General features: G+C 38.7%; 1 protein-coding gene across 1 annotated transcript in view; it reads left to right on the forward strand.

Moving 5' to 3' along the window:
- LOC143366966 (uncharacterized) overlaps window positions 1-26,976 on the forward strand; it is a 520,650-nt gene that overhangs the window by 223,243 nt on the left and 270,431 nt on the right. The gene's annotated exons all lie outside the window — the stretch shown is intronic.

Below are 26,976 nucleotides of genomic sequence, written 5' to 3' on the forward strand. Positions count from 1 at the left end.
AGCGACGAGGATTAATAAATAATAATCAATAATGATATCAACCTTTGTCGTTATTACCTACGATTTTCGAACTCCCACTGATTACTGTAACGGCACGCTTCACGACTCGCTTCTTTGCCCGACGCTATACATAAACAATAAATCCTAAACACTCTTCATTTACACTTCGATCTCCCAAACGCACCGCAATCGTTTCTTCCATTCGCATTTAAATGAAACGTACTCAGGCTTGCGACAAATACTCTTTCTCGTCACAAAACCCCACCTATTTATAATATATTGATCTTCATTAAATTATTTAACTATGTTCCACCATCTCGACTATCTTCAGGTTTTTATATATAATAACTGGATAATAGAGCATTATTCTTAATTTTTTTGGAGGTGGTCACTTAAAGGGTTGTTTCCATAAACCACCCCAAAAAATTAATTATTTTTTTCTACCCTTAATAATTGATTTATAATTTTTAGAAATATATATGAAGGGCAGTTAGTATGTAACTATTTTTCGTTTTTTTTTCATTTAAATATCTTAAGTAGTAACCGAGAAAAATAATAATAACGTTAAGGGCGTTTACCCCCGTATTATCCTTAAACAGGGGGGTAGCGATCTAAAACTTTACATAATGGTGTTTCAAGCAAGGAGCATTGTTTAAAAAATAACAACTCCAAGAATCGGCATGAGGGCCGTTTGCCCATGCTTACCCTGCTAGACCCTTTATTTCGTCAAAAGGATTTTACACTCTAGTGTTCCCTTCCACACTGCTCCACCCAGGGACAATGTTTGCGTTCTAGATGACTGCATTTTATTTTGTTTCCACCTGGAAATAAACTTTATTGATCGTTAACTTCGCGGCTCGTTTATAAACTACAATCGAAATAACAGCCGTTAGTTTTAAGCACTACTACACTTTTAATTATTTTATCGTGTAATTGCTGGCAGTCGTAGAAAAGTAAATCAATTTTGTTTCACATTTTAAAAACGACTGCCTCTTCACCATAAAACACTTTGGGAACTCGTCATTATTTTTCGTTTCAGAACGTCTTCGTTCGGACGTTCGTAACATCCTCTTGATACGATCAAATTGATGAACAAAATAGTCGAGCTCGAAAAGTTGTCAACTACGTACGAGAGGTCTTCATAAAAATTAGAACAATCACTGAAATATTCGGATCCCCCCGTTCATCGTGCATTTTATTCTAACGAGGAGATGGCGGAATATCACACGTGCATTCAGCACGTGAATCGTCCGGCACGATTTTATTGTAATACGAGCTTTTAGCACACTCGCGTCCGGAACACGCTTCTAGTGGCCCGTTGCTGCAAACTTGGTTAACAGTTGGAGCCATTGTTACCGAATATAACTATAAAATTCCTCGTTTGAAGCCAGAAGACTTGTGCATTTAAATAATAATGCCTTCCAAATAGGCTGTTCAGGATGAAAACGAGCGGTCGTGGAATCGTCGCGCTGAAAGCAAAGATAAAAATACGATAAAATTGATCATTGGACAAATAAATATGCAACGTATCCAAGATTAATAACCGCTACGAGTGTTATCCGTACATTTGAAACTGAAGATGCCACTAATAATTATCTAGGTACAGTAATTCTTCGTTATGAGTCCGTTTCTTCCACCCGTTGACAGTCCGGCGACTATCCCCACCATTTCTTGGAAGCCTGCGGACGAGAGTGGGAGAAACGAGCGAGAGGAAACGAAAGAGTCGACACAGCCATTGGCCGCGCGGAATCATGTCCGCAACTCACTATGAGCTCGCCGCCAGCCCTGTTCGTCGGACTCATAACGGGGGATTACTGTATTTGTAACGCATCTATCTTCCGACATATATTATCTGTAGAATCACCAAACTCAACAGAATTCCGTAATCCGTTTGCACAGGGCGCGGTGCCCCACCACTGCCTCAAGACAGGTGCATGGGAAACTGCAACCACATTTTAATAAAGACGCAGTCTTTTTCTAGAACTCTTAACGAGCAGCACGTTATTTCGCCCAAGTATAGGATAAAGGGCCAAAATTTCGTCCCCATTTGTATTGGACCCTGTAGAGGGTGTGTAAAATGTTAGAATAGGCTAGTACTTGGCATGAATTTTCTTTGAACGTTTCTCTGTGTATCCACGAATCGCAAAATGTAATTATGTCATGTCAATACGAGATAATAAAAAAATGTGAAAACGAGCAAAATGTCAGATCTGAAAAACTGTTCCTAATTTCGCCCCCTAGAAAATGTTTGTAAAACAGGAAATAAATTGAAAAATTAATTTTTTATACAAGTGATCTTACAGTTTATGTGTGCAACTAGGTAATCACGGCAAATGAACTTCTTCTTTTCGCATGGACTCCTTAAGTATTCCACTGTGTTCAAAATTGAGATTGGAAAAAATAGAAATTATGTGTCTTTTAGATTTTTGTGCTCAACAACGTATTTCAAGCAGAAAAAAATTGGCGCTGGACACCTCGATAGTGCCTCTTATTAGAAGGGACCTTTTAGTCTAGCGGGAATGGGTGCAGTACAAAGGAAGATTCAACTTAGTGACATTTATTGAAAATTAAAGCTCGTCGATCGGTTCTCGTATATTCCATCTCCGTTTTCTTACAATAGACCCGAGCGAGAAGTAAACAAAGCGGAAAGTAATTCTCGTCTCTGACCCACCTTTCGCGCAGGCTGTACCCGACTCATCTGCGCGGAATAAGCTCCTTTTGCGTTTTCCTCTTAAAAAGCTCGCGAAGATGGAAAGCGGGAACGACGTTTTGCAGCTGAAGCGGTATGAATAAAAATTCTTGTAATCGCGTCTCAGTCCGCATTTCTTTTCCTCTCGCTTCTCGCGGAAATTAATATCCCCGTTATGAATACTAATCGATTTCGTTTCCTGCTCATCGTCCGAACTGAAAGACCCCCGTTCCAATCAAAGGATATCGTTCTTGCTTTTATTTCGTTTCTCGTGATACTGCTCCCGTGCTCGAGAACTATGTCAGTCTCGTTGACCCTGACTAGAGGATGATCGGATGTAACGGCCGGTAGCTCCTTATCGAGCGTCGTCAATTTCCTAACGTACAACGTTGATGGCCGTTTGATCTTCGAAGACCTTGTAAGCAGCATGACATTTATGGGTTTGCAAAGATTTTGTGGTTGTAACTATAAGCATGCGAGCACCGAAGTCTGGATTTCACGTGTCACACCCAGCCTTTCCATGCCTTTTTTGTTTATTTAAGGTCGCATCGACCACTTATATGGATTATTAGCGACTCAAATGTACACCTAGAGGCAACAACTTGTGGTATAGATTTATGTGTTTCATACAACCCCTGGCCATAAATTTGGAACCAAACGCAAACATACGAAATTAACGAGAAACACCAATATTTTTTATGTATAATATGCAACGGTATATATATGAAACGCGTGGTAATGTTAAATTGGTCTATTTTAAAGTAAAAGCACCAAAAATAATTAAGAATTTTGTTTATTATATAATAGAAAATATGGAAGAAACAAAATGTGTCTGGGAAATAAGTATGGAACGGACCGATGTTCTGGAAAACAGTATGTAACATTATGAATTTGCAAAGAAATTAACAATAATTGATTTAATATTTATATTACCTAGTGTTTTGTGATGTAATAACTTATTAATTTTGGGTATGAATAATGCATTTGTACAGGGTCAAAAATTAAACGTACAGTGTTGGCGAAATTGTCAAAAAAAAATTTCACTCCACCCTAATGTACAATCATACAAAGCCGCTGTCGCGGTACAGTCATTTACATGCCTTTCAGGCAGCATTGAAGAAACTACTTTCAATACAGGTACTGGCTCCAATTAAAGGCCGTCGCCCATTACGCCGAAGCGAAGCGCGGCGACCAAAGCGAAATGTTCGTCGCCGCTCTTCTGTCATATGGGCGATGCGTTGTTGCTGCTGTTCTGTTATATGAGCGATGCGTGGTCGCAGCGCTTCGCTCCGCCGCTCTTCGGCCTAGTGGACGACGACCTTAAGCCCCGTAACGCATTTGCGACAAGTTGCGGGCGACCAGATCGCTGACGACCACGAGGTACACGGGGATAAGGCTCCCCCAAACCAACACGAATTTCGCGGCGCGGAGCGGATCCGTGGCGGATCAGATAACACTGCTCATAAGCCGCCACGTATAAAAAACTGCTGCCTTATCTGATCGGCGGCGCGGAGCGGATATTCGCGTTGGTTTGGGGGAGCCTATATATGAGTTCGTACGCACTTGTTCGCGGCGAACAACAAAGGTTTCTGGTTTCTTGTTGACCAAGTTGCCGGGAACTTGTTGCAAGTGCGTAACGGGGCTAAAGGTTCGTGGGTTGGGACCGGTTGCGAGCTCTTAAGGCTCCCCCATACCAAATGCGAATTTCGCCGCGTGGAGCGGATCCGCGGCGGATCAGATAACACTGCCCATAAGCCGCCACGTATAAAAAACTGCTGCCTTATCTGATCGGCGGCGCGGAGCGGATATTCGCGTTGGTTTGGGGGAGCCTATATATGAGTTCGTACGCACTTGTTCGCGGCGAACAACAAAGGTTCTGGTTTCTTGTTGACCAAGTTGCCGGCAACTTGTTGCAAGTACGTAACGGGGCTAAAGGTTCGTGGGTTGGGACCGGTCGCGAGCTCTTAAGGCTCCCCCGTACCAACCCGAATTTCGCCGCGTGGAGCGGATCCGCGGCGGATCAGATAACACTGCCCATAAGCCGCCACGTATAAAAAACTGCTGCCTTATCTGATCGGCGGCGCGGAGCGGATATTCGCGTTGGTTTGGGGAGCCTATATATGAGTTCGTACGCACTTGTTCGCGGCGAACAACAACGGTTTCTGGTTTCTTGTTGACCAAGTTGCCGGCAACTTGTTGCAAGTACGTAACGGGGCTAAAGGTTCGTGGGTTGGGACCGGTCGCGAGCTCTTAAGGCTCCCCCGTACCAACCCGAATTTCGCCGCGTGGAGCGGATCCGCGGCGGATCAGATAACACTGCCCATAAGCCGCCACGTATAAAAAACTGCTGCCTTATCTGATCGGCGGCGCGGAGCGGATATTCGCGTTGGTTTGGGGAGCCTATATATGAGTTCGTACGCACTTGTTCGCGGCGAACAACAACGGTTTCTGGTTTCTTGTTGACCAAGTTGCCGGCAACTTGTTGCAAGTGCGTAACGGGGCTAAAGGTTCGTGGGATGGGACCGGTCGCGAGCTCTTAAGGCTCCCCCATACCAAATGCGAATTTCGCCGCGCGGAGTGGATCCGCGACGGATCAGATAACACTGCCCATAAGCCGCCACGTATAAAAAACTGCTGCCTTATCTGCTCCGCGGCGCGGAGCGGATATTCGCGTTGGTTTGGGGGAGCCTTTAAACGGGATGAGGTCACGAATTTTTAATGTTCCACTACTTTTTGTGGCTAAACCGTTCGACAAGGAAACCAAATCTAGAACGAGCAGAATAGAGGAACGCTCGCACGGAGCTCAAGAATTAAAAGCGACAGTATTAGCGCTTGGAATGAACTACTGGAATGCATTATTGAAATTTTCAAGATTTCTGTCCTTTATTGCATCCTCGTGAAAGTAAAATACTAACAAATTACCGAGACCTTCTTTATAAAAATAAGTTCAACCCGATGTTATTCAATCTATTTTTAATTAGGGTAAGTCTGGGTGAGATGGTCATATTTTCGTTTGGAGCCTCCTACAGCCAATCTATTTGAAATGAAGCAACGAAAATGATGTGGAACAAAACTTCAATGCTTTGTCTACATATCCGTTTATATCAATAAACGAAAAGTTATTATTTAATACACAAATTTCACAAATTAAAAAAAAGTGTCATTACCCATTTCTCCATTATTGTCCGGGAAAGATGGGCATATATACCTTACAGGCTAACAAGTTGTGGACCTTACCGAGTTATCAGAGATCCTTTCGAGTTTTCGTCCACTTTTGTTTTTGCCCGCACAAAACTTCTTTGGGCTTTTGCTGTGAGTCGTCTAATCCGCATGTTTGACACATAGTGCCAAACGCTGTACAATTTTCATGGGCCCAATAACCACATAACTTACATCTTAGCCAGTTTTTTTTTTTCGTTTCAAAATAATTTTCTCCGCATCCTCTGCAATTATTAATGTCAAAGGCAGACTCTTGAACGGAATCACATTTATTGCCAAATTTTATTTTCTTAGAGGACTTTTGTTGTTTTAATTATTTTTCCGCCTTTGCCCTGTCACTCATTTCTCGAGTGTTAACATGTGTTTGCGGCGTTCATAATTTTCCAGGTTATTTGACGCGATTCCGAGTAGGGAAGTTTTGAGCTGCACACGAACGATATCTTCCAAAACTTGGGTTGGCGTACGTTCTTCATCAATCTCAGCAGCAAGACCCGTACTTGGTTGATTCAAGTGTACATACGGTTTCAAACTAGTGAAGACCATATTAAATGGACCGGGATTATCGCTAGGACCATTCTAGGCTATACCGACAAAAACAACCTTCAAAATATCTGAAATTACATCAAATACAGCTATGCCCATCTCTCCCGGAAAAAATTCTCCATCTCTCCCTTAAAGCCCTGATAAGATGATCATTCCCATTTCACTTAGACTAGCAAACGGAACCCTGAATACTTTACGGTTAAAAACACTGTAAACAATACACTATCGAAAATACATCTTGAGAACTAAAAATATTCAGCATAAATAACACAAACAAGGTGACCAAAATATAGATCAAACATTTTGAAGCACTAGCTTAAATTTCACAGTGGATTTACAAACCTTTAGAAACGTCCTAGTCCAACAGTTTTAACTAACAATGTTGCTTGTCTATAACACTTTGTACCCGCGTGGACGCAGCGCCATCTGGCGTGTCCTAAAAAATACTGCCACTGCCCATCTCTCCCGTATGACCATCTCACCCTGACTTACCCAAATACGTAATACGTAGGTACTTTACAAATTGGAATGTGCGCCTGTAAAGTCCGAATTACGTCATGTTTGGACTGATTTTCATCGATACAATTTTGCCAATCCATCGGCAATATTCTCGTTAAGGGGTAATGAAAAATATGAAAATTTTAATTTTCAGTAGTGGATGACTCCCACTGCTGCGCTATTTCTCTCATTCTCGGTGTATCTCATTTGCTGTCCTTGTTAAACGCTTCGAATGAGGACTAGCCAAGCGTGAAATAATGTGGTGCTAACTAGTTCCTCTTCCCCAGTTGTATCTGAGCAGTCTGTGCCAACCACCACGCACGCAAATGGGGAAGTTTGTAGTTACCTATGTATTTTAATTTATGACCTTCCCAGTAATAAACCAATTAGTGAGGTGCTAGGACTTTCATGTCTCTTCTATTTTTAATCCACACAACATCATTATGAAGAAACAATAATGGGCAGTGTTGTAGAAGACCATTTTCACGGTTTTCGAGTTCTGAAAGGATAGGAATTCCTAATGGTTTAGCATCGAGAATGCAGGGATTCTAGCAGCTAACAGGCGTCCACGATGATTGGACGAAGCTTAGAGTACACTTGAATATTGATTCGTCGTTTAATTGTTAAACGCCGCATTCTCAGTTCTATTTTCAAACGGTAACAGTAGCGTTGTTTATCACAGAAAAGCCCAATCAGTCGTGGATCTGAGCAAAATTAATGCTCGAACACTTTACCAAAATGAATCTACGAGGTGTGCAAATTAAGTAATGAGACTGGCAACGTAGCATTCGATCTGGCAACGCTTGGGACGCGGGACTTGGAGGGGCGGCAGGTGAACACGTGGTGCGCTTTCAGTACGAGTTTAAAGTCGCTAGAGTCAGTTGGCTGTCCGCAGCGATTTTTTTTGTGAAACAGTTGTTTCTAGTGCGTTCTAAATACGAGTGACATCAATTTCCAGCAACGGAGTGCTATCAGGTTTTGCTTCAGTCTTAGGCACAGTGCAACGGAAACTTTTGCTAAACTTCAGCAGGCCTGCGGGGACTCTGTTTTGTCAAGGGCCCAGGTTTATCGGTGGTTTAAGGCATTTTCATAAGGAAGAGAGTCGATTGAGGATGAACCACGCAGCGGAAGGCCTTCATCTTCAAGAAACCATGAAAATGTCGACGGAATCCGGGATCTTTTGCGTTCAGATGTGTACAACGATAGACTGTTCCTAGAGTTAGAGTGTCAGGGACTTTAAGGACCCGGTAATTTATGAGTTTCCTTTCTTTCGCTACAGGAGACCCAAAAGAGGGGAAAACGGTCGTCTCGACCCCTGCGCTTCTCAGTCCGAGAAAACCCTCTGAACGGATAACTTGTATCGCGCTAAAGACAGTATTCTTTCTATTACTTATAGTTTAAGTTTTATACAGTTATTATTATTATTATACTGACGTTCGGCTGTGTAACTTTTATTTTCTTGAATAAATAAACATTATATTCTAACACACGAGTTGTTTCCTATGTTTTACATTTCCTTCTTTGATATCTAGATTTTATTTATTTAATATAAATGCAATATTTTCGTAGGAATAAAGATTTATACTTTATACTACGCAACACTAAAAAAGATGTGGGTGATCACTCATATCTTCTAGAGTGTGTGAAAAATTCAATATTTCTCCTGAAAAAAAATAGAAGTATTAAAAACGAGTTTAAAAAATTTTTACCAATAAATTAAAGCAAAAGTGGATGAAGTGTTCCTACACAGAAAAAAGATTCTTTCAACGGCACAATGATTGGCTAGAAAAAGAATTCTTATATCCGAAAAGTATACTGAAAGATATCGCTTCAACAAGTGCTAAAGTAAAATCGAAATTATATTATGTATCTGTTTATAAAGGAAAGAAAGCCCTTTCGCAATGCAGTGATCCTTATATATCTAGTATGCGAATGAAATCGTGTACCAAAAAAAAATCAGAGCTTAGACCTTGAAGTTGAGGAATTAATTTTGCAGACACTAAAATAACCTCTGTGACCATGTATCCCTTCTGTTTAACTATCCCACCTTTATCCTACGGACTGACCGAACGTTCATAGCTTTAAACGCCAATAATTTGAGCAGTGGGACGAGGTGGGAAATGATCGTTACGTCATTATTTAAAGGAGAGTGTACTGAAAATATTGCAATTGGTCCGAAAGTGGAACTTTTTGGCGTTCGAAAGATATTCCTAACCAAATTTGAAAAATGTCGCTATTTTCGTTAATGCATATAAAAATATTTTTTAATGGGTTGTTGTTATTAGTTACTAATAAAAGAAAATATTTATCGCAAAAGTCTGGTCTTTAATTTAAACAAACCAATTTGTTGCTACTTTTCTTTATTATTCGAATTTTCCTTATAACTTGGAAACGAAAAGTTTCCCAAACATTTTGCTTAACCACTGTAAAGGGCTTTAAATAAGGTACCAAATAAACAGAATTAATTTTTTTTTAAACACAAATAAGTTAAAAATATTAATAAATAAATAAATAAATAAATGTAAAAGATATTAAATTATACATCATTAGAAAGGAATAATTTTTTCCTATTTTTAGGCGTAAATTTCATTCCTATATCTTAAAAGGAAGTCCCGAAAGGTGGGAAATTTTAAATCCGGCCCACTGTGAGCCGGTCCAATAAAGGCAACGCTCCCCTACATACGATTTCCCGCTTTGGCCGTGAGATTGCGAATCGATACTACGCGTAGCAAACCAGAGGCAAGCAATCGAGGAAGTCCTACAATTTTCGCGGCTGCCGTTCTTCGTGTTCGTGACTAATTGAACCTACGACGGAACATTGCGCGGGAGGAGGGAGCGGCCGAGTTTTGATTGTGTGCCAATTTATTGGGTGGGATGTAGTATGAGTGATAGGGCACATAGAATATGATAAAAAAAAGTGCTTTTACAGGGATACTTGAGATTTGAATAATTTATTAACCATTCTAGTCACCTGCAGCGATGCCCTTACTTACGCAAGAAGAGGTCAGATTACATAATATGATTCTAAAGCCTACGTGTTCAGTACTTCATCTCTCACTCGGTTTACGTTGTCGAATAATTGTAATATATAAAAATAGACACCTATTTATAAGTTAAAAAGAGTTAGAACAAATCATTTTGAAGTAGAAATAATATAATTGCTAATACCAAATTAAATGTTCTTCCTAAAGGGCTGCTTTCAAAGACTTTTATACCAACATGGAATGTAATAAAACATAGTAATGTATGAACAATTATATTTCAGCATATTAGAATTAAGCTCGAGCTTTTGGAGCTCGTATGGACGCATTTGATTTTAAAAAATATATTGAATCAAAGAGGTTAATAAGGAGTACCTATTTCTCCAACTTATTAGAATCGATCTTGTTGATCTTAACGTATGTTGTTAAGTTATATGAAGAAACTGACGAATAGGTGTATTTTTATCTGTACTGAATTTCATATTTGTAGGGTGAGACAGCTTCTAGAATATTAAAAACTATCATTCTACAACTGATGAATTTCAGCTAGTTAGAAGCTAACAAGGGGAGGACACCATGAGGTAGACACCGATTTTGATGAGCTTTGGCACGCTGGATCTACAGGGTGTCCCACTAAGGAGTGGACAGCGCGATATCTCTCAAAGTATTGTCGATAAAAATATAAAAAAAATAGGGAATTGCATGGTTCGAGGGGGCCCATTTATTAGCGCGAACGAATTTTGTTTTCGATTATTATTTTAAAAGATACGATGGTCAAGTTCGGTTTTTCAAATGGAACTATTTTTTTTGAACACCTGAGTTGATAGTGCGTTCCAAGACAAATTCAATAAGCTTTAATGTATACACTTTATTTCCACTGGTTTTTAAGATATTGCGCTTGCAAATTTACTGATTTTCACTGCAAGAAACCCCTCTGGAATGGCAAAAACCGAGGGCGGTCTTACTGGCCCCACGGGTGGCACTGCCTGATGAAATGGATACTTACCTGCCAAAGGTCTACGCCAGAAATGGCAGGCCCAAAGGCTGGACAATTCTTTTTCGTCAGAAATGCTACTTAGGTAGGTACATCTGCGGTGTCGAGAAGCGCATCGTTACTTTTATTTCGCACTTGCTTCTACGCTCGGATGGCCGGTTCTTTTGGGAGGGATGCAAGTTGGATTGGTTAGATTAGGAGGAGTGAAAGTTGCTAGACTAAATTTCAACCATAGGGAGCAGATTGTATCAGAACCAATCCAACTTGCATCCCTCCCAAAAGAACCGGCCATCCGAGCGTAGAAGCAAGTGCGAAATAAAAGTAACGATGCGCTTCTCGATACCGCAGATGTACCTACCTAAGTAGCATTTCTGACGGAAAAGAATTGTCCAGCTTTTGGGCCTGCGAACCCTGTCGTAGACCATTGGCAGGTAGGTATCAGTTTCAACAGGCAATGCCACCCGTAGCGCCAGTAAGACCGACCCCGGTCCTTCCTATTCCAGAGGGTTTTCTTCCAGTGAAAATCAGTAATTTTGCAAGCGCAATATCTTAAAAACCAGTGGAAATAAAGTGTATACATTAAAGCTTATTGAATTTGTCTTGGAACGCACTATCAACTCAGGTCTTCAAAAAAAATAGTTCCATTTGAAAAACCGAACTTGACCATCGTATCTTTTAAAATAATAATCGAAAACAAAATTCGTTCGCGCTAATAAATGGGCCCCCTCGAACCATGCAATTCCCTATTTTTTTTATATTTTTATCGACAATACTTTAAGAGATATCGCGCTGTCCACTCCTTAGTGGGACACCCTGTATGTCGAAAATAAGTAAACAGAGATAAAGATATTTACATGTAAATTATTAAAAATTTCATTGTGGCCGTGGGGTTTTAGTGGGTAAAAATCCCACACTACCCTGGCGTCCGCGGGAGATTCCTTTCTGGAGACGTCGGGGTGCCTTTTGAAGATGTCTCCACGTTAAAAAAAAACTTTATAAATTTTTTTTTTATAAATTATTTTTTTATAAATTTTTTTTTTAACTTGGGGAAATCATCTTAAGGCACCCCGACTCCTTCAGAGGGGAATCCCCCGGGGGCGCCAGGGTAGTGTGGGATTATTACCCATTAAAACCCCACATTTTGGAAGAAATACAAAACAAATTAAACTAATAAGTATTAATAAATAATTCAAGTAGCGGAAGACAGGAAGGAGGTGTACGTATACGAAAATCAGAGAATGATAAAAAAAGTGGAAGTAATCATCTGTAATTTCCAAACTACGAACTATTATTTCACCCTTTAAATTTACGATTATGTACAAATGAAAAAATTGTATACAGGTAATAACATTGTTTCAGAAAGAGTAAGTCGAGTTTATACGCTCGATTATTGTTTCCCTCAAACCAACAGACAGCATGCAGTTGGATACAACGAGATGGGCTCTGAAATTTGGTATTGATCCCACTAAGAATTTGCAAACGTGACAACTTATTCGTTGCTTTCCTTTTTGCACGAGGGCGTCCCAGCGGATGATAATGTCCTGGAAGCGGAGCTCAAAGTGCCGTGCCACTTTAGATAGGATGCGTAACGATTGGCATAACGCGTCGAGCACTTTGATCGCGTCCCAGGAGGAACATTTTCGAGGCGGCCGCGTATCGTACGATCGTAAATCAAATACATAAGCGATATTTTTTATGGATATGAGATATAAACGGCAAAGGCCACGAAACTCTGGAATGGCAGCTGCTCCCTAAACCATTGAAGACGGGATAGGATCATGGAGACACGTACTTCTGTGAAAAGGTTGCAATTTATTTTTCCGATAAACCGCGAATCTGTGTCACTGTCCTGACAGTTTGTTGTAAGTAATCACATTACTAGCCCTTTGAGAGCCACCAGGTTTGGCGGAAATTATTCCAAGTCGCTTCTACCGAGACAGTTTCATCCGGCTTGTATTTGCGTTTCCAACATACCGACGCTATTTAGTGAAAATTAAGATTTCTGCATTTTCTATTAGATCTTAATGAGAATACCTACTGACAATGTATAGGTGATAATAATATCCCTAAATACGATCGTAGTCGGATTATATGCTTGATTATACGAAATTTAAATTATTTCCGAACTCCATAGACCAATTGAGGCATTGAAAGCAACTACGGACTAACCCTAGTACCTACCCTAGTAGCATTTATTGTTGGCATTTTGATGGCCAACTAATTCCCAACTTGGGGATACTGTGGGCCAACCAGAACTGCTACTAGGGTACTCGGTAAATGGAGAAATAGGTGATCTAAAAAATAGGGTTTCATCAGCATCTTGTTTTGCAGGCGTTACAGTGCAGACATAATTTTTAGACTCTGATACTATTCGAATGCTTATTAACGAATGTGGAGTTGTTTTTTCTTATCTTTATTATAAGTCTCATTGTTTGTACAGTAGATGGCAGCTGCCAGTCCCAGCTTACATTCCATGCTTAGAATGCCATCTTGTATTTATATGTTTTGGGGTTATGTACTGCCTGTTCGGATCTCGTGGTCGAAAAGGGTGCATTCAGAGACGCACGTGTATTTTTCAGTATTAATATATATCATCACTATTTCTAATAAACAAACAATTAATTTGTGAGTTTGTGTGTTTCGTTTTTTCCTCCACAACGAAGACATAATTAACTTTCCATTTCATTTTAATAAGTGTTGCACACAGATGCACAGTGTTCGGTGTAATGTACAAAAGTCAAGAATCTGAAGTGTTCGATCCACAAATTATTGTATCTTAAAATGTTAAGAAAGGAACGTAGGTTTTAATGCTACCCATAACTTTTGCTGAATTTACCAATTTGTTGTAAAATATGACACTAGAAATTGATTCCAAATCTCGGTGCATTTTTTTCAAATACGTGCCATTGGCGAAATGTTTATGCTTTTCATTTGATAAGTTGTGTTTAATACTGTCATACTTTCAAAACTGCCAATTTTGTACGATTTTTTTATGTTAAATTTTAATCAACTTCAAGGGGACTTTTAAAAAAAGTACCAAAAAGTACCTCCGTGTTTTTTTGTATATTAATTTAGGGAACATTAAACTTTAATAAAATATTTTGAAAATCCAAATGATATCTGAAAAGATGCTATTTTGTGCTTCAACTCCGTCTGTTTCTTCTGATTTCTAGGCAATCGATATATTTATATACCTTTTTGCGTACTAATAATGTATTATCTTCGTTTTCATCGTAGTTATTCGAATCAGTTTCTGATTCATTTAATCCGTTTGTACATTTCCTATTCTCCATGCTTCCCACATCTTATAGCGAGTAAGATCTGAACCATTTATTAAAATGACAAGCTAATAAGAAATTTCTAATAAGAAGTTTCTTCAAACAATGCGTAAAAAAAAATTACTTCAAACAGTTCCTTCGTGTAATACTCACAGGACTGACTGATCGCGAGAAACATACTTATGTAATTCGTATGCGATACGTGATCAAAAGTGTGAATGTGCGATTATTACAGTTTACTGTTTCCACTGTTTCGCGCACGGCGCACAGTGGTCCGGCTTATCGATGACCTAGCGGGACAAAAGTCCAAAATCATGACCCATCCAAAATGAACGAATCCTTGTCATACCACAAGCTACTGACAAGGAGAGTATTTTAGGTGTCCGCCTCCGATCATTTTGATTTTTGGATATGTTATAGAGGACCGAAAAATAAGAAATACGTGTTTTTTTATTTTTCCCCGTTTTCATATTTGGGGGGTGAAAACTGCGTTCAAGGTTAGGGTTGAAAAATCATTTTTGTGGATTTTTGAAAATCTGGTGAGTCAGTCATATTTCGCATTCAAAGGCACAAAATTCGTCCATTGACACTATTCCCCTATCTCTAATAGTTCTCGAGATATTCCACAGAAATGATTTTTCAACCCTAACTTTGAACGCAGTTTTCACCCCCCAAATATGAAAATGTCGATAAATAAAAAAACACGTATAATACCTAAAATACTCTCCTTGTGAGTCAGAGATATCGGAATGATATGGTATGCCAATTTGTATGTACTTTTAAAAGTAACAGTTTGTTAGAATGCACCAGAATCAGCTATAAATCAGTAGTGCTCCGTTGTATCGCAATTCAAATTATTAGTATTTTACGAAATGGATTGCAAACGTACAAGTAAGTAGTACATGAAGTTTCAGCCATGAATATTTTAATTTCCAACGTACAGAATTAAAATATGATCATGAAAATGGTGGATTTTTTCAAAAGCTTTCGTTGGAAAAGCTCTAGATATCCGGGAACCTCGTGGAACCTAGAAATTTTTGTGGGGTTATGTTCTATTTGTTTTATAGAATATATATTGACAATTTACAGCTGTAAATATTTGCAACTCTGCATTATTGAACTGTTCGTTTATTCGCGAGTCATAACACAAAATCGGAAAATAGCCGGATTTTCAGGGGTCAGTTTTACCCCCTTAGACTGAATTTTTGGACAGTAAAAAAATAGGTAATACATACCGATATATCCTCTACATATCCCTAAAGTTTCATAATTTTAGGAATTTTCGTGTGGGGGATCTTCCCTTGTGAGGGGTGAACGTTTTAAGGGTGGTAAAACAATGCGGATGGTGTTTTCCAAACATTTTCATCTAATTGATGATTTGTGGACGAACCGCGACTTTTATCCCGCTAGCTTCTTAACAGGCGGACCACTGTGCGGTGACTAAACCCGATGTTAGTATCCACAGGTTGTCGCATGGATAACAAGTATAGTGGGCGTTAGTATTCGCAGATGACTTCATGAATGCCGGTTATAGCCGGCGTTAGGAGCGAAAGGGTTGCAGTGCCGTAGATTCTCCATCGATTCGATGGTACAACCTGGGAATAGCTCAGGGTCGCGAGGAACTTGAGAACGTTCCTGGAGTGGTTCGGAAATTTGCGGAGCAGTGGTTTAGGAACGTGCCCGGCTGGACGCGTCGCCCCTTGTTCCATTCAGCGTGCTTCAGGGGCAGGAAATTCAGCAGCACAGCATACCATGAATTTGTCGCGATCGAGATACGGTCCCGTGTATCGTATATCATGTGGAGGGTGCACTCAGTTGCAACGATATTACCGGCGGTAGTTATCCCCCTAGTGTTACTTTCTTCCAGCCTGTTCTCCTTGTTGTTCGCGAACTAACAATTTGTATTGCAAAATATGGAGATGTAAGTACAAGGTGGCCGGTTATTCACTGGGCTCCTTAAAGCAGGTGACAGGGAGCTACAATGAAGAAAAAAATGTTGTGTAAACATGGTGTCAAAGACCGATACTTACTGAGATATAAATCTTCAAAGAAGTAACCAAAGAAAATGGTTGCTCCAACAAAATGGTCACCTAGATGACCAAATATATCACCACTATATTTCTATTCTTGGAAAGCAAGACAGTTTACTCCCAGTTTGAAAATCGTGATAAACTGTGGAATGCAATATTAGCCGCAAGTGAAAATATCACGTTAAATAGATTCCCACAAATTCGTCAATTAAGTACTGTTGCGCCGTATTGATCTTTGCATAGAAGAAAACGGTGGTCACTCGGAGCATCTGTTATAACTGCGACGTAAGTAGTGGTAAGCTTTGAAAACGTATATCTCATTAAGTGTTCGTATTTGACATCTTGTTTATAAAACATTTTTTTTCTTCCTTATTTTCACCTACCTAATCATCTTGTTTAAGAAGACCAGCGAATAACCCGGGTAGTCTGTATACAGGCTGTCCCAAAAATATTGGAGTTCCTTGACAGGGGTGACTCGTGGAGTGATTTGATACAACTTTTTCCTTAGCGAAAATGTTCTCCGAGGCTTTGTTAATGAGCTATTAACAGAAAACCCCGACCAGTCAGAGCGCGAGTCTGTCGGCCGAGCTTCTGTGGTAGCGTGGCTACGCGCTGTAATTGTGCTACGAAGAAGCAAGTTGGCATGCATGGAAGGAAATTGCGTAGAATAGCAAATGAAAAAGGCGTGACAATTCACCTACAGCTTGAAAACCTGTGTTATTACTTCACTGTACCGCTCCTGGTCATCGATGGACGCGTCTAGCGTACAGCTGGACCCATGTGTATGAATATATATATATAATACAAACATAATTATATAAAAATATATACATAATACATAGAAATGTATACATAAAATATAAAACTTAAAGTGCCAATTGTGTCATTTGACTTGGTATGGCGCTGGCGTCGGTACACCCGTGACGTCACATTCACTTCGCGTTGTCGCCACTTGGCTCGCTTCGCGCTGGCGTCAGTTCACGCACACATTACCCCCGCTCCTGTAGGTGTTCCCCCCTCCATCAGCGTAGCTGGAGCCCGCCGCTCCCTGGTACGACCCAAAGAGGATAAGATAGAGTAGAAGCAGAAATATGCGATGTAAGCGACACCTGTCTGTTCAGGCTCAATATTATTCAGTTTGCGAGTAGTAGAGTGTGAGGTGAAGAAGCCAAGCCAAACATGACACCTGTTTGTAGCCATTGGTAGCCATTTGTAGGTGTTTGTAGGGGGCTTGGGATATTCGTTGATTTAAAAGTGAAGAAAGTGTAAAAAATGATTCGTTGTCACGTTAAAGGATGTCATAGATCACAAGCCACAGACTAAAATCAACACTTTTTCTCAGAACCTGCAAATGTATTGATGTACGTATAATGATTTCAAGCAATAACCTAACTTTCAATGTTATTAAATAATGAAGTTTATGAAATTAGCATCAATAAAGAAATCTCTTTTCACCTTCAATTACTTCCCTATACTTCTAATTTAGGTATAATTTTAAAAAATAATTTAACTTTATTTATTATGTATTATTTATATATGTATATGTAATGTGATGTATGTAATATGTTTGTAATATTCATAATGTAATTCACCATTAATAAATTTTAACATTGTATCAAATTTACAGTTCTTTTCATTATTTCTGCTTTAATTAATATTTTAATTCATTCATTTCTAAATTTAAAATTTTTAAACATTGCCTCTTTTATCGAAATTTCGAGGGCCTGAAACACCAGAGGGCGCTGAATCTCGTATATTACTTTTTAATACGGGCTCTTATGGGATGCTTCCACTCTATCTTATCCTCTTTGGTACGACCTAACCCAAGCGCAGCGGGTACTCGTTACCTCCGCAACGCGGACCTTACTTTCGCAACGCTCCTCCGACTCACATATCCTAGCAAGTGTGATGATCGTGAGAAAAAACCAACTATTGTTATATTTTTTACGAAGTAAATAAATGTATGTCATATTGCGCATACTTTTGCAATGCAATAGCGCGATCGGGTCGCTGTAGGGAAAACCGGGGTAGAGTGAGGCCTAATGAAGTTTGAAGTAGAATATAATTTTTCCCAGTCAATAAAAATGTATGGAAATAGATTTATAATTTAATTTCAACATTACTATTGATAAATACCGAATAGCAATACTTAAAATAAACTTAGAGTGTATTAAAATTCAACTTGAAACAAATGATGCAAGAGACATCACTTTACCCCATATGTGGTAAATGTTAATTATATTTATAATTTTTTTTTAACGTTGGGAAATCTTTAAAAGACACCCCGACGCCTCCAGAGGGGAATCCCCCGGGGCGCCAAGATAGTGTGGGATTTTTACCCACTAAAACCCCACGCCACCATAAAATGTTTAATAATTTATATGTGTAGGCTTCGTGAATAGGAATAAGGATAATTTCTAGACAGAAAAGATTTATTTGGATTAGGTAGGATTACATGGTTGATAGGACGGGGTTACAAATTTCGGAATTCAGACGTTGCGCCTCGCTGCATTTATACAATACGTCCGAAATATGAACCGATTGTTCAATTTCGACTTACTGATACACGAGGATTCATTTTATTCGGAGCTGCACCATATTTACTGGAAAATACTGCTGACTTTTAGTCAGATGCACTTGTTCCAGGCGAGTATCAAAATCGATTTTATAGAAAGAAAATCTTCTATGAAGAAATTTTATTCCACATTTCTCACTCATTTTTTTTATATAGAATCATTCACCTTTCCGTCGTATCACTTATTACGAAACACTTCGTATTATTACCCTGCATTTTCACACTTTAATGTATAAGTATATGTCTAATAATATGTGCTAGTTTGCAGCGTGAACAAAGTATCCACTGTCATCAAGATTAAAGAGATTATTAGCACAAACACTTTAAAATATTCATCCTTGTAACTGATTAAAACATTGTTCAGCTGAGGAACAAAAGTCTAACCGATTGACATTAGAACTGCGTTCAGATTAGAGCTGTAGATTCCCAGGAGATCGGGTACCCGGGTACCCGTGAGATACCCGGGAAGAGAAAAATTTCTCGGATAGGAGCTACCCGGGTAAACTACCCGAGATACTCGAGACACCCGAGATGTCACAGAGTACCGTTCCATAATTGATGCCTGTATTGAAATCTCCAGTTCCGCATTTCTCATCAGATCTTTGGGAAAATGACGCCAATCGATTCCTTATGTTTCTCCGATGAAAATAACACCAAGAACGACATAATTCGGACCATAATGGAGGAAATTACATGAAAAAATGATTTGCATAATTTCAAATTGACTTCGTTAGAAATAGTCCGATTTGTGTGAAATTTGGTATGATTTTCATCGGAAAAACATAAGGAATCCATCGGTGTCACTTCCATATCGATACGATAAAGAGTAAAGAATTATTTTTTTCTGAAACAGGTATGAATCCTCGGCCGACCGCAGCAAATCGAGGTCGGCGCCCCGCAGTCGAGGGTAAATATTCATTACAGTATATTAAGTAGTTTTTTAATGTTCATTGTATCGATATGAAAGTGACACCAATGAATTCCTGGCGTCCTCTCGATTAAAATTATGTTAAATTTCATGCAAATCAGACTACTTTTACATAAGGAATACAAATTCCATACAATTCTGTGAGACACCACGGAGGGTTGACCTCGCCACAGGGTGCCAGGCGGCATCTCTCTGACAGGCGTCGCTCCAGATTCACCCTGTACTCTGTAAGTTCTCGGATATCTCAAGTATCTCGGGTAGCAGAGTTGGGCATTATCTAGATAAAAACATTATTTAAATAACAAATTCAATAAAAGATATTATATCTTTATCCGTTATTCGAAGTTCGAATAACCCCAAAGTATCTTATTTGAGACGCCACGGATGAAACGTTTATTCGACGGGATTTCATCCGACGAAGCAAAGATACTTTTTTTATTCGAAGGCTTTTCACTGTGAGCTTCGAATAACTTTTCCTAGTTTAACTATATCTTTATTCGAAGACTTCGAATAATTTCAACAGGCCTGGGTCGTTCAAGGGCTGAGGCGAGCGAGGCAACTGTCCCCTGCTACGGGCGCTCCGCCACGTGTCACCAATTTTACAGAAATTAAAGAAAAACATATTCGAAGCTCAGGGTGAAAGACCTTCGAATAAAAAAAGTATCTTTGCCTCGTCGGATGAATTCCCGTCGAATAAACTGGCGCTTCGAATAAAGATACTTCGTTTTTTTTTATTCGGCGACGAATGAATAAAATTTTTCTTTTTTATTCGAATTTGAAATTTGTATCAAGATAATTTTATGCCCATCTCTGGTCTGACAAGGGAACCACGTGAAATGTTGTGCACCAATTTTTATACAACCGCGTAGGTGGATGGAGAGCTGAAAAATATGTTATATGTGTCGGCCTTATGCACATACACCTACATAAGTAGGTAATAGTACATGAGGTATTTATCAATAAACACGGCGTACCGTCTATCGGCCAATAAGTACCTAAAATTTCACCCTTCTAGCAGGTAAATAAATGACCTGTTATTCTCTTTTAATTTATATACTTTACATAAACTAATTTATATACGTTATATTCAATTTTCTATACTTTTCCCTTCACTGATATCCACTTTTCTTCACTTTTCTTTACTTTTCCATCCACTTTTCTTCACTCTTCTTCAATTTTCTTCATTTTACCATCACTTTTCTTCACTTTTCATCAAGTTTCTTCAATTTACCATCACTTTTCTTCAATTTCTTTAATTTGTCATCACCTTTCTTCACTTTTATTCAATTTTCTTCAATTTATCACCACTTTTCTTCTCTTCTCTTCACTTTTCTTCACATTTCTTCTATTCACCATCATTTTCCTTCACTTTTCTTCATTTTTCTTTTCGTTTCCCTTCACTTTTCTTCAATTTCTTCAATTTGTCATCACTTTTCTTCACTTTTCTTCAATTTTCTTCAATTTGCCATTACTTTTCTTCACTTTTCTTTACTTTTCCATTCCCTTTTCTCCACTTTTCTTCACGTTTCTTCTATTTTCTTCAAATTTCTTTACTTTTCCATTCACTTTTCTCCACTTTTCTTCACTTATCTCCTCTTTTGTTCACTCTTCTTCAATTTCCTTCAATTTACCATCACTTTTCTTCAATTTTCTTCATTTTCTTTCAATTTACCGCCGCTTTTCTTCCCTTTTCTACAATATTCTTTACATTTCCCTTCACTTTTCTTCACTCTTAAGATACTACTCTAAATACTTTACATTCTATGATAAACAATTCATAATTACTTTCTTACGTTAAACTTGCACAGATAGTATTTATAATTAAATTGCTCATCTCTATTCATTTCATAACCATTTTAAAATAAAATTTTAATTTTGTTCAATCCAATTGATCAGCATTTTAGGCAAAGCAAGCACCTATTCATCAAATCGGCTGAATTAAAATTCAGATTCAGTAAACCTTTAGCACACAGAGTATCCCGCGAGATAACCAATAAACCTTTCCAGAAAGTTTGACAGGTTATTATGAACCAAAAACGTTATGCACACAACGGATCTATTTCCATCCATCATCGAGATAAGCGGTCCTTACTTCTGATGTCAAGTTTGCTAGCGACTAATAAAGATGTCGATTGTTTGCAATGCTCAATCTGCTTCTACCATTTTTATTTGTATTACTAACTTATTGTATAAATTCAACACATCGAATTCTGGAATTGATAGAATCAGTGAATTCGACAGAGACAAATAGTTTCACGAAAAGGAGCAACAAATTACTTATTTTCCTGAATTTTGGAGTTCAATTTACCTTAGAAGTTAAGTTTGATGAAGCCGGATGCAGTTTTCGAATCGTAGGATTTGAAGTCAATTAACACACACAGATAAGAGTTACTACTTCTTCTCATTTCCACATGACGCAAAATACTCGATAATCTGCTCCTTGCCAATAGAGTAATGAAGGCATGTGAAGAGGAACATATTAAGGAAGAGTTGAACCATGTCAAAAACGCCCTAGAATGCAATGGCTTTAGCGAAAAGAAAATAGAGTGCTAAAATAAAGGCTATTTCAAGATATTTTTTTTTTAAATGTAACTTTCTACGAAAAAATCTTTATTACCACCTGAAATTGCATATATTTAACTAATATTTTTTGCTTCTAGATTGAAAAAATGTAACGATAATGTTAGGCTTTGCAACAAAAATTTACAAAACGGGCGGTCGTATAACATTCCAACGTTTGCTCTGCATTGAAAAATTCGAAGGTTTTCTTAAAGTATATTACAATAGCTTCAGTTAAGCGTACAGATTTAAAAAAATATTATTTTTTTAAGAAATGGCGGATTTCGCGAATAATTAAGTTGTAAATAAAGTTGTATTCACCAAAGGATATCTCGGAGATAATCCCGTGGGAAGATTACAGCGGAACACCCTGTATATTGACCAAACTGGGAGAAATGTGAGCACACATCTAAAAGAACATGGTGGTGCATCAGATTGAGATACCTACACTCAACCGTAGAACACCAAGTGTAACTACGCGACGCAACATATTATATATATAAAAAAATGCAGTGGTGCAGAAAAGGGGATAATTTTGTAGAAAATATAGGAGGGCTTTAGAAACTGCGAAACATCCTCCTATATAGTATCGATAATTTCAATTTTTTTGATTCATTAACTGGGCAACATAAAAACAAACCGAGGTTGGCGATTAATGATCCGTGATATGATCACGCATATGTTAAATACATAACAAACACGAGGTACTTACTAATGTCAGTGTGTCTGCAGACCTCCGATGAAGGTTTAACGCTGGCGAAACTTTTCAAGGTTCTATCAAGGCGACACAATTTACACCGGGAAATCTCTAGTAGTATTAATAAATTAATTAACTTATCAAAAAATTAAAGCCTCCATACAGTGGCGGATTTAAGAAAAAAGGCCCAGGTGGCAAACGTGGAGGGGCCCATTTTTTGGGAAAATGAAGAGGTAGTTTACTAAAAGGGGGTAAATGTACAGAAAAATATAGAAAGAAAAGTGCTTGGATAAAATCATAATTTATTTTTGAAGACAGGGCCCTTGGGGGGGGGCCTTCTGAGCTGGGCCCATTTTTCGGGAAACTAAAGCGGTAGTCTACTGGAAACGGGCTCAGTGTAATAATACAGAAAAAGAATGTAGTTTGGATGAAATCATAATTTCTTTTTAAGGATGGGGCCTTGGTGGGGCCTTCCGAGTAGGGGCCCAGGTGGCAACTGCTCATCGGCCGGCCTGTTAAGGAGGTTCGATACCTCACTTGCGGGGCAGGCGACGAGAGGGGTAAGCCTATGCTTATACATGGGAGCTTTGCAGTGATACCAATCTTAGATAAAAAGAAATTATGTAGACAAAAATGATATTTACATGTCTATTCCTAATAAAATTATTACTACACTGTTTTGGAAATCAATTAAACAAAAAGTATGTTTAATCCAGCTAGAAACACAATATTTTCATTAAAAGTAGATTAAAATATGTGAGTGAAATGCGGCAACGTCGCTTTGCGTCCATCTTTTTTTTTCTTTCCATCTCACACTTGTGACAAATTAATAAATACATATTTACAGCTTGGTAGTGTTTTTACAAATTTTTACTGTATCCTTTGTACAAGTATACACTGTATAGATGACTACCCGGCGTACAGCGTTGCCACGTTTCAAACCTTTCCTTCAGGCAGTTCCAAAAATACGAGCACATTGCTGTTTATTTATTCAATTATCTAATAAACCGATCATAATAGATTTTCTTTTTTAGAATTCCATAGGAATACTTAAGCTTTTCATTGCAACATTTTGTTAGGACTTTCTCACTATTTTTAAGGACTCTGTGTAACATTTTACAGAATTTGCATCGCTTCTCCCATAACAGCCTGTGTATAAGAGCGCAACTTTGATTTCAATTTTTTCAAAAACCGTGCGGTCAATCGACTTGAAATTCTGTCACAATGCGGACTACACTTTGAGCATTAGATTAAAACACTTTTCAAAGATTTCTCACTATTTTTTCCCCGGCGTCGAACCTCCTTAAATCCGCCACTGCCTCCGTGGTAAGGAAAATACGCTACGAAATATCCACGGACAGTGTCATTGCAGTCGTGTGTATGCGCATGCCTGCGTGTAAACCAGGTGCAATGGCCGTTGTAGGCCCAACCCTGGGCAGGAAGTATGGTTACATTGTGCGTGGTCAAGATCCGATCTCATGACCGCGTGTCTATATATAGAAAATATAATTACGATGAAGATTTTTTTGTTCACTTTGCGACTAGACATCCCATACAACCAATGCGCGTTTTGTTATTACCAAACCTCACGTGCAATCGTTCTCACTCACGTGTCAGGCATGCGCGACTGCAGAATTGCGGGATAATTATTTCGAACTGTTTTGAGTTAAAAACAGAGCAGAGCATTCGTTGTGGTTAATTGAAGTTGAACCTATTTCACATGGCGAGGTCGAGTAATATCTTTATTGAATTCTGTAGGAGGTGCCATCGCACAGACAGTTTCGTGTCTATGACGGCTGTACTTCATCATCGTTAGAACAATTACTTAGTTATTTCGCTGGGGTGGTTTCATAATACTCATTTGCTCGGCGAAACGGAGAGTATTCTCGTAAAGTTAACGAGGAAAGTGACTTCAATCCCGACTCTCGTGTGTCTCGACGAGACGATCCGTCATGACTAATCGTCACTGATGAGGACAAAGTGTTCGTAGTCTCAGCATAATAGCGGCGAGATTATCTTCGATAAGAAGGAACTTCTGAAGCCACATGGCTGCGAATTAGATCAATGGCCCCCTACGAGTTTCAATGCACAAGCCACGTATCGATTGCGAGTGGATTCAACGCGCCCCTTACCGACAGCCGATAGGTGACATTGAACTCCTGACAAATGATCAGCCAATTGGATCGTCGATCGTGGTTTATGGCTTGGTTAATCTCGAGAGGGAAATCTATTAATCCTTGGTGAAAATAAATACATCGCTTGATTCACGCGCGACCAGCGTAGAAATGTTTCCAATAAACATCTATCAACCGTTAGAAGTCTTCATTTTTAACAGTAGGGGAGACCGGGGCTAGTTGTTAGAGGGGCAGGTTGTTACAAAGCCGTTTAAATTTTTTTCGCTTGGACTATCACTTCGACGATGAAGTGGCTGATGTGTTTCAACCATACACGGTTGTGTATGTAGTTTGTTTGTAGTCGGTTCACGCGTTGTCACTTTATTACAGTTTTTTGTGTTTTAGGTACTAATAGTAACTTTTCTCTTTCTACTTCAATGTTTTTTACCGAACAGACAGATAAATGTATGTAAATTAATATTACCACGTTTGAATCAGTGTTCCTTTAGCTACAGATTGGCACCAAGAACATAAGAATACACCCAACCGGTATGAACTTATAGCTTTTTATACACAATAGTGTCAACCGGGGCAAGTTGTTACATACGAAAAGGGGCACGTTGTTACAGAGGGAAAGGGGCATATTGTTACATTATATTTAGTAACTAATTTATTAATTTAATCCTTTAGTTACCACGAGTCACTATAGTGGTTTCCCGCTAAATGAACGTCAGGAACAACTGTTAAAAGAAAAAACGAAAAGTAAAAAATCAAAACCTAAAAAGATTTTATTAAAAAGTTTTAGAAAGGAAACTGATGACATAAAAATAAAAAAAACATACAGTAAAGAAAAGGCAGATGAAAAATAAATCCACCACAAATAATAGACACTCTTCCTCCGAAGATGAAGAATGCGTTTGCTTGCACTGTCTCTCTCCTTTTTCAAATTCAAAGAGGGGCTCCGCAAAGTGGATTCAGTGCATAGAATGCAAAAAGTGGGCACATGAGAAGTGTGCAAAACCGAAGAATCACTTTTATGCGTGCATTAATTGCGAGTCCCCGTATGAAACGGATGGCGATAATTAGTGCAACTGATTTCAGTAGTTTTTATTATTTTTCAAATAGATTTTTTATTGTATATTTATTGTAACAGATTCTTAATATTAATAAACTTACTTTTGTTCAAGAAAATATAATTATATTACTCGTAATAAGCCTCGTTTCGTAAAATTTAATTCTGTAACAACTTGCCCCGTATTGTGTAACAACTAGCCCCTACTCGGGGCACGTTGTTACAACATGTCTCGACTTTCAAAATGGCTTGTTTCAAAGTCATGGTTTTCGTTTAATTGCATGCGATAGCGGTCATCGGTAGAGGAAAGAACGTACTTTAAGTCAGAGTCGTTGATAGTATTGAAAATGGAATGCAAAAAAAAAATAAAAAACTGAAAAGTGTAACAACTACCCCCGTTCTCCCCTAAGTTCTTTTAGTGGCGTTATCGTGAAGCCAGTGAATTTCTTCCTTGCTATTTTAATACAAACGATGAGCAATAATTCGTTTACTACGTCAACCATCTATTCGAAATATGTATTAAGTGTAAATCTCATTCAACAAAAAGTTTGCTGTTAAAGCGGATTGAAAGCCACTGAAGATCGACGCATAAAGCCGGGAATCCACCGGGAAGCCTAGCTAAGCTATGCTATGCGATGATATGTTTTAACGTAGCTTTTGGTGGAAACGGTTCCATAAGAATGTATTGAAGCTAATTATTTTTAAACGTAGCATGGCATAGCATAGCATAGCATCGCATAGCACAGCTTAGCTTCCCGGTGGATTCCCGGCTTTATTACTAACTAGCGTCCCCCGTGTC

Source organism: Andrena cerasifolii, chromosome 3 (assembly GCF_050908995.1).
Source record: "Andrena cerasifolii isolate SP2316 chromosome 3, iyAndCera1_principal, whole genome shotgun sequence".
NCBI classification, from domain to species: Eukaryota; Metazoa; Arthropoda; class Insecta; order Hymenoptera; family Andrenidae; genus Andrena; species Andrena cerasifolii.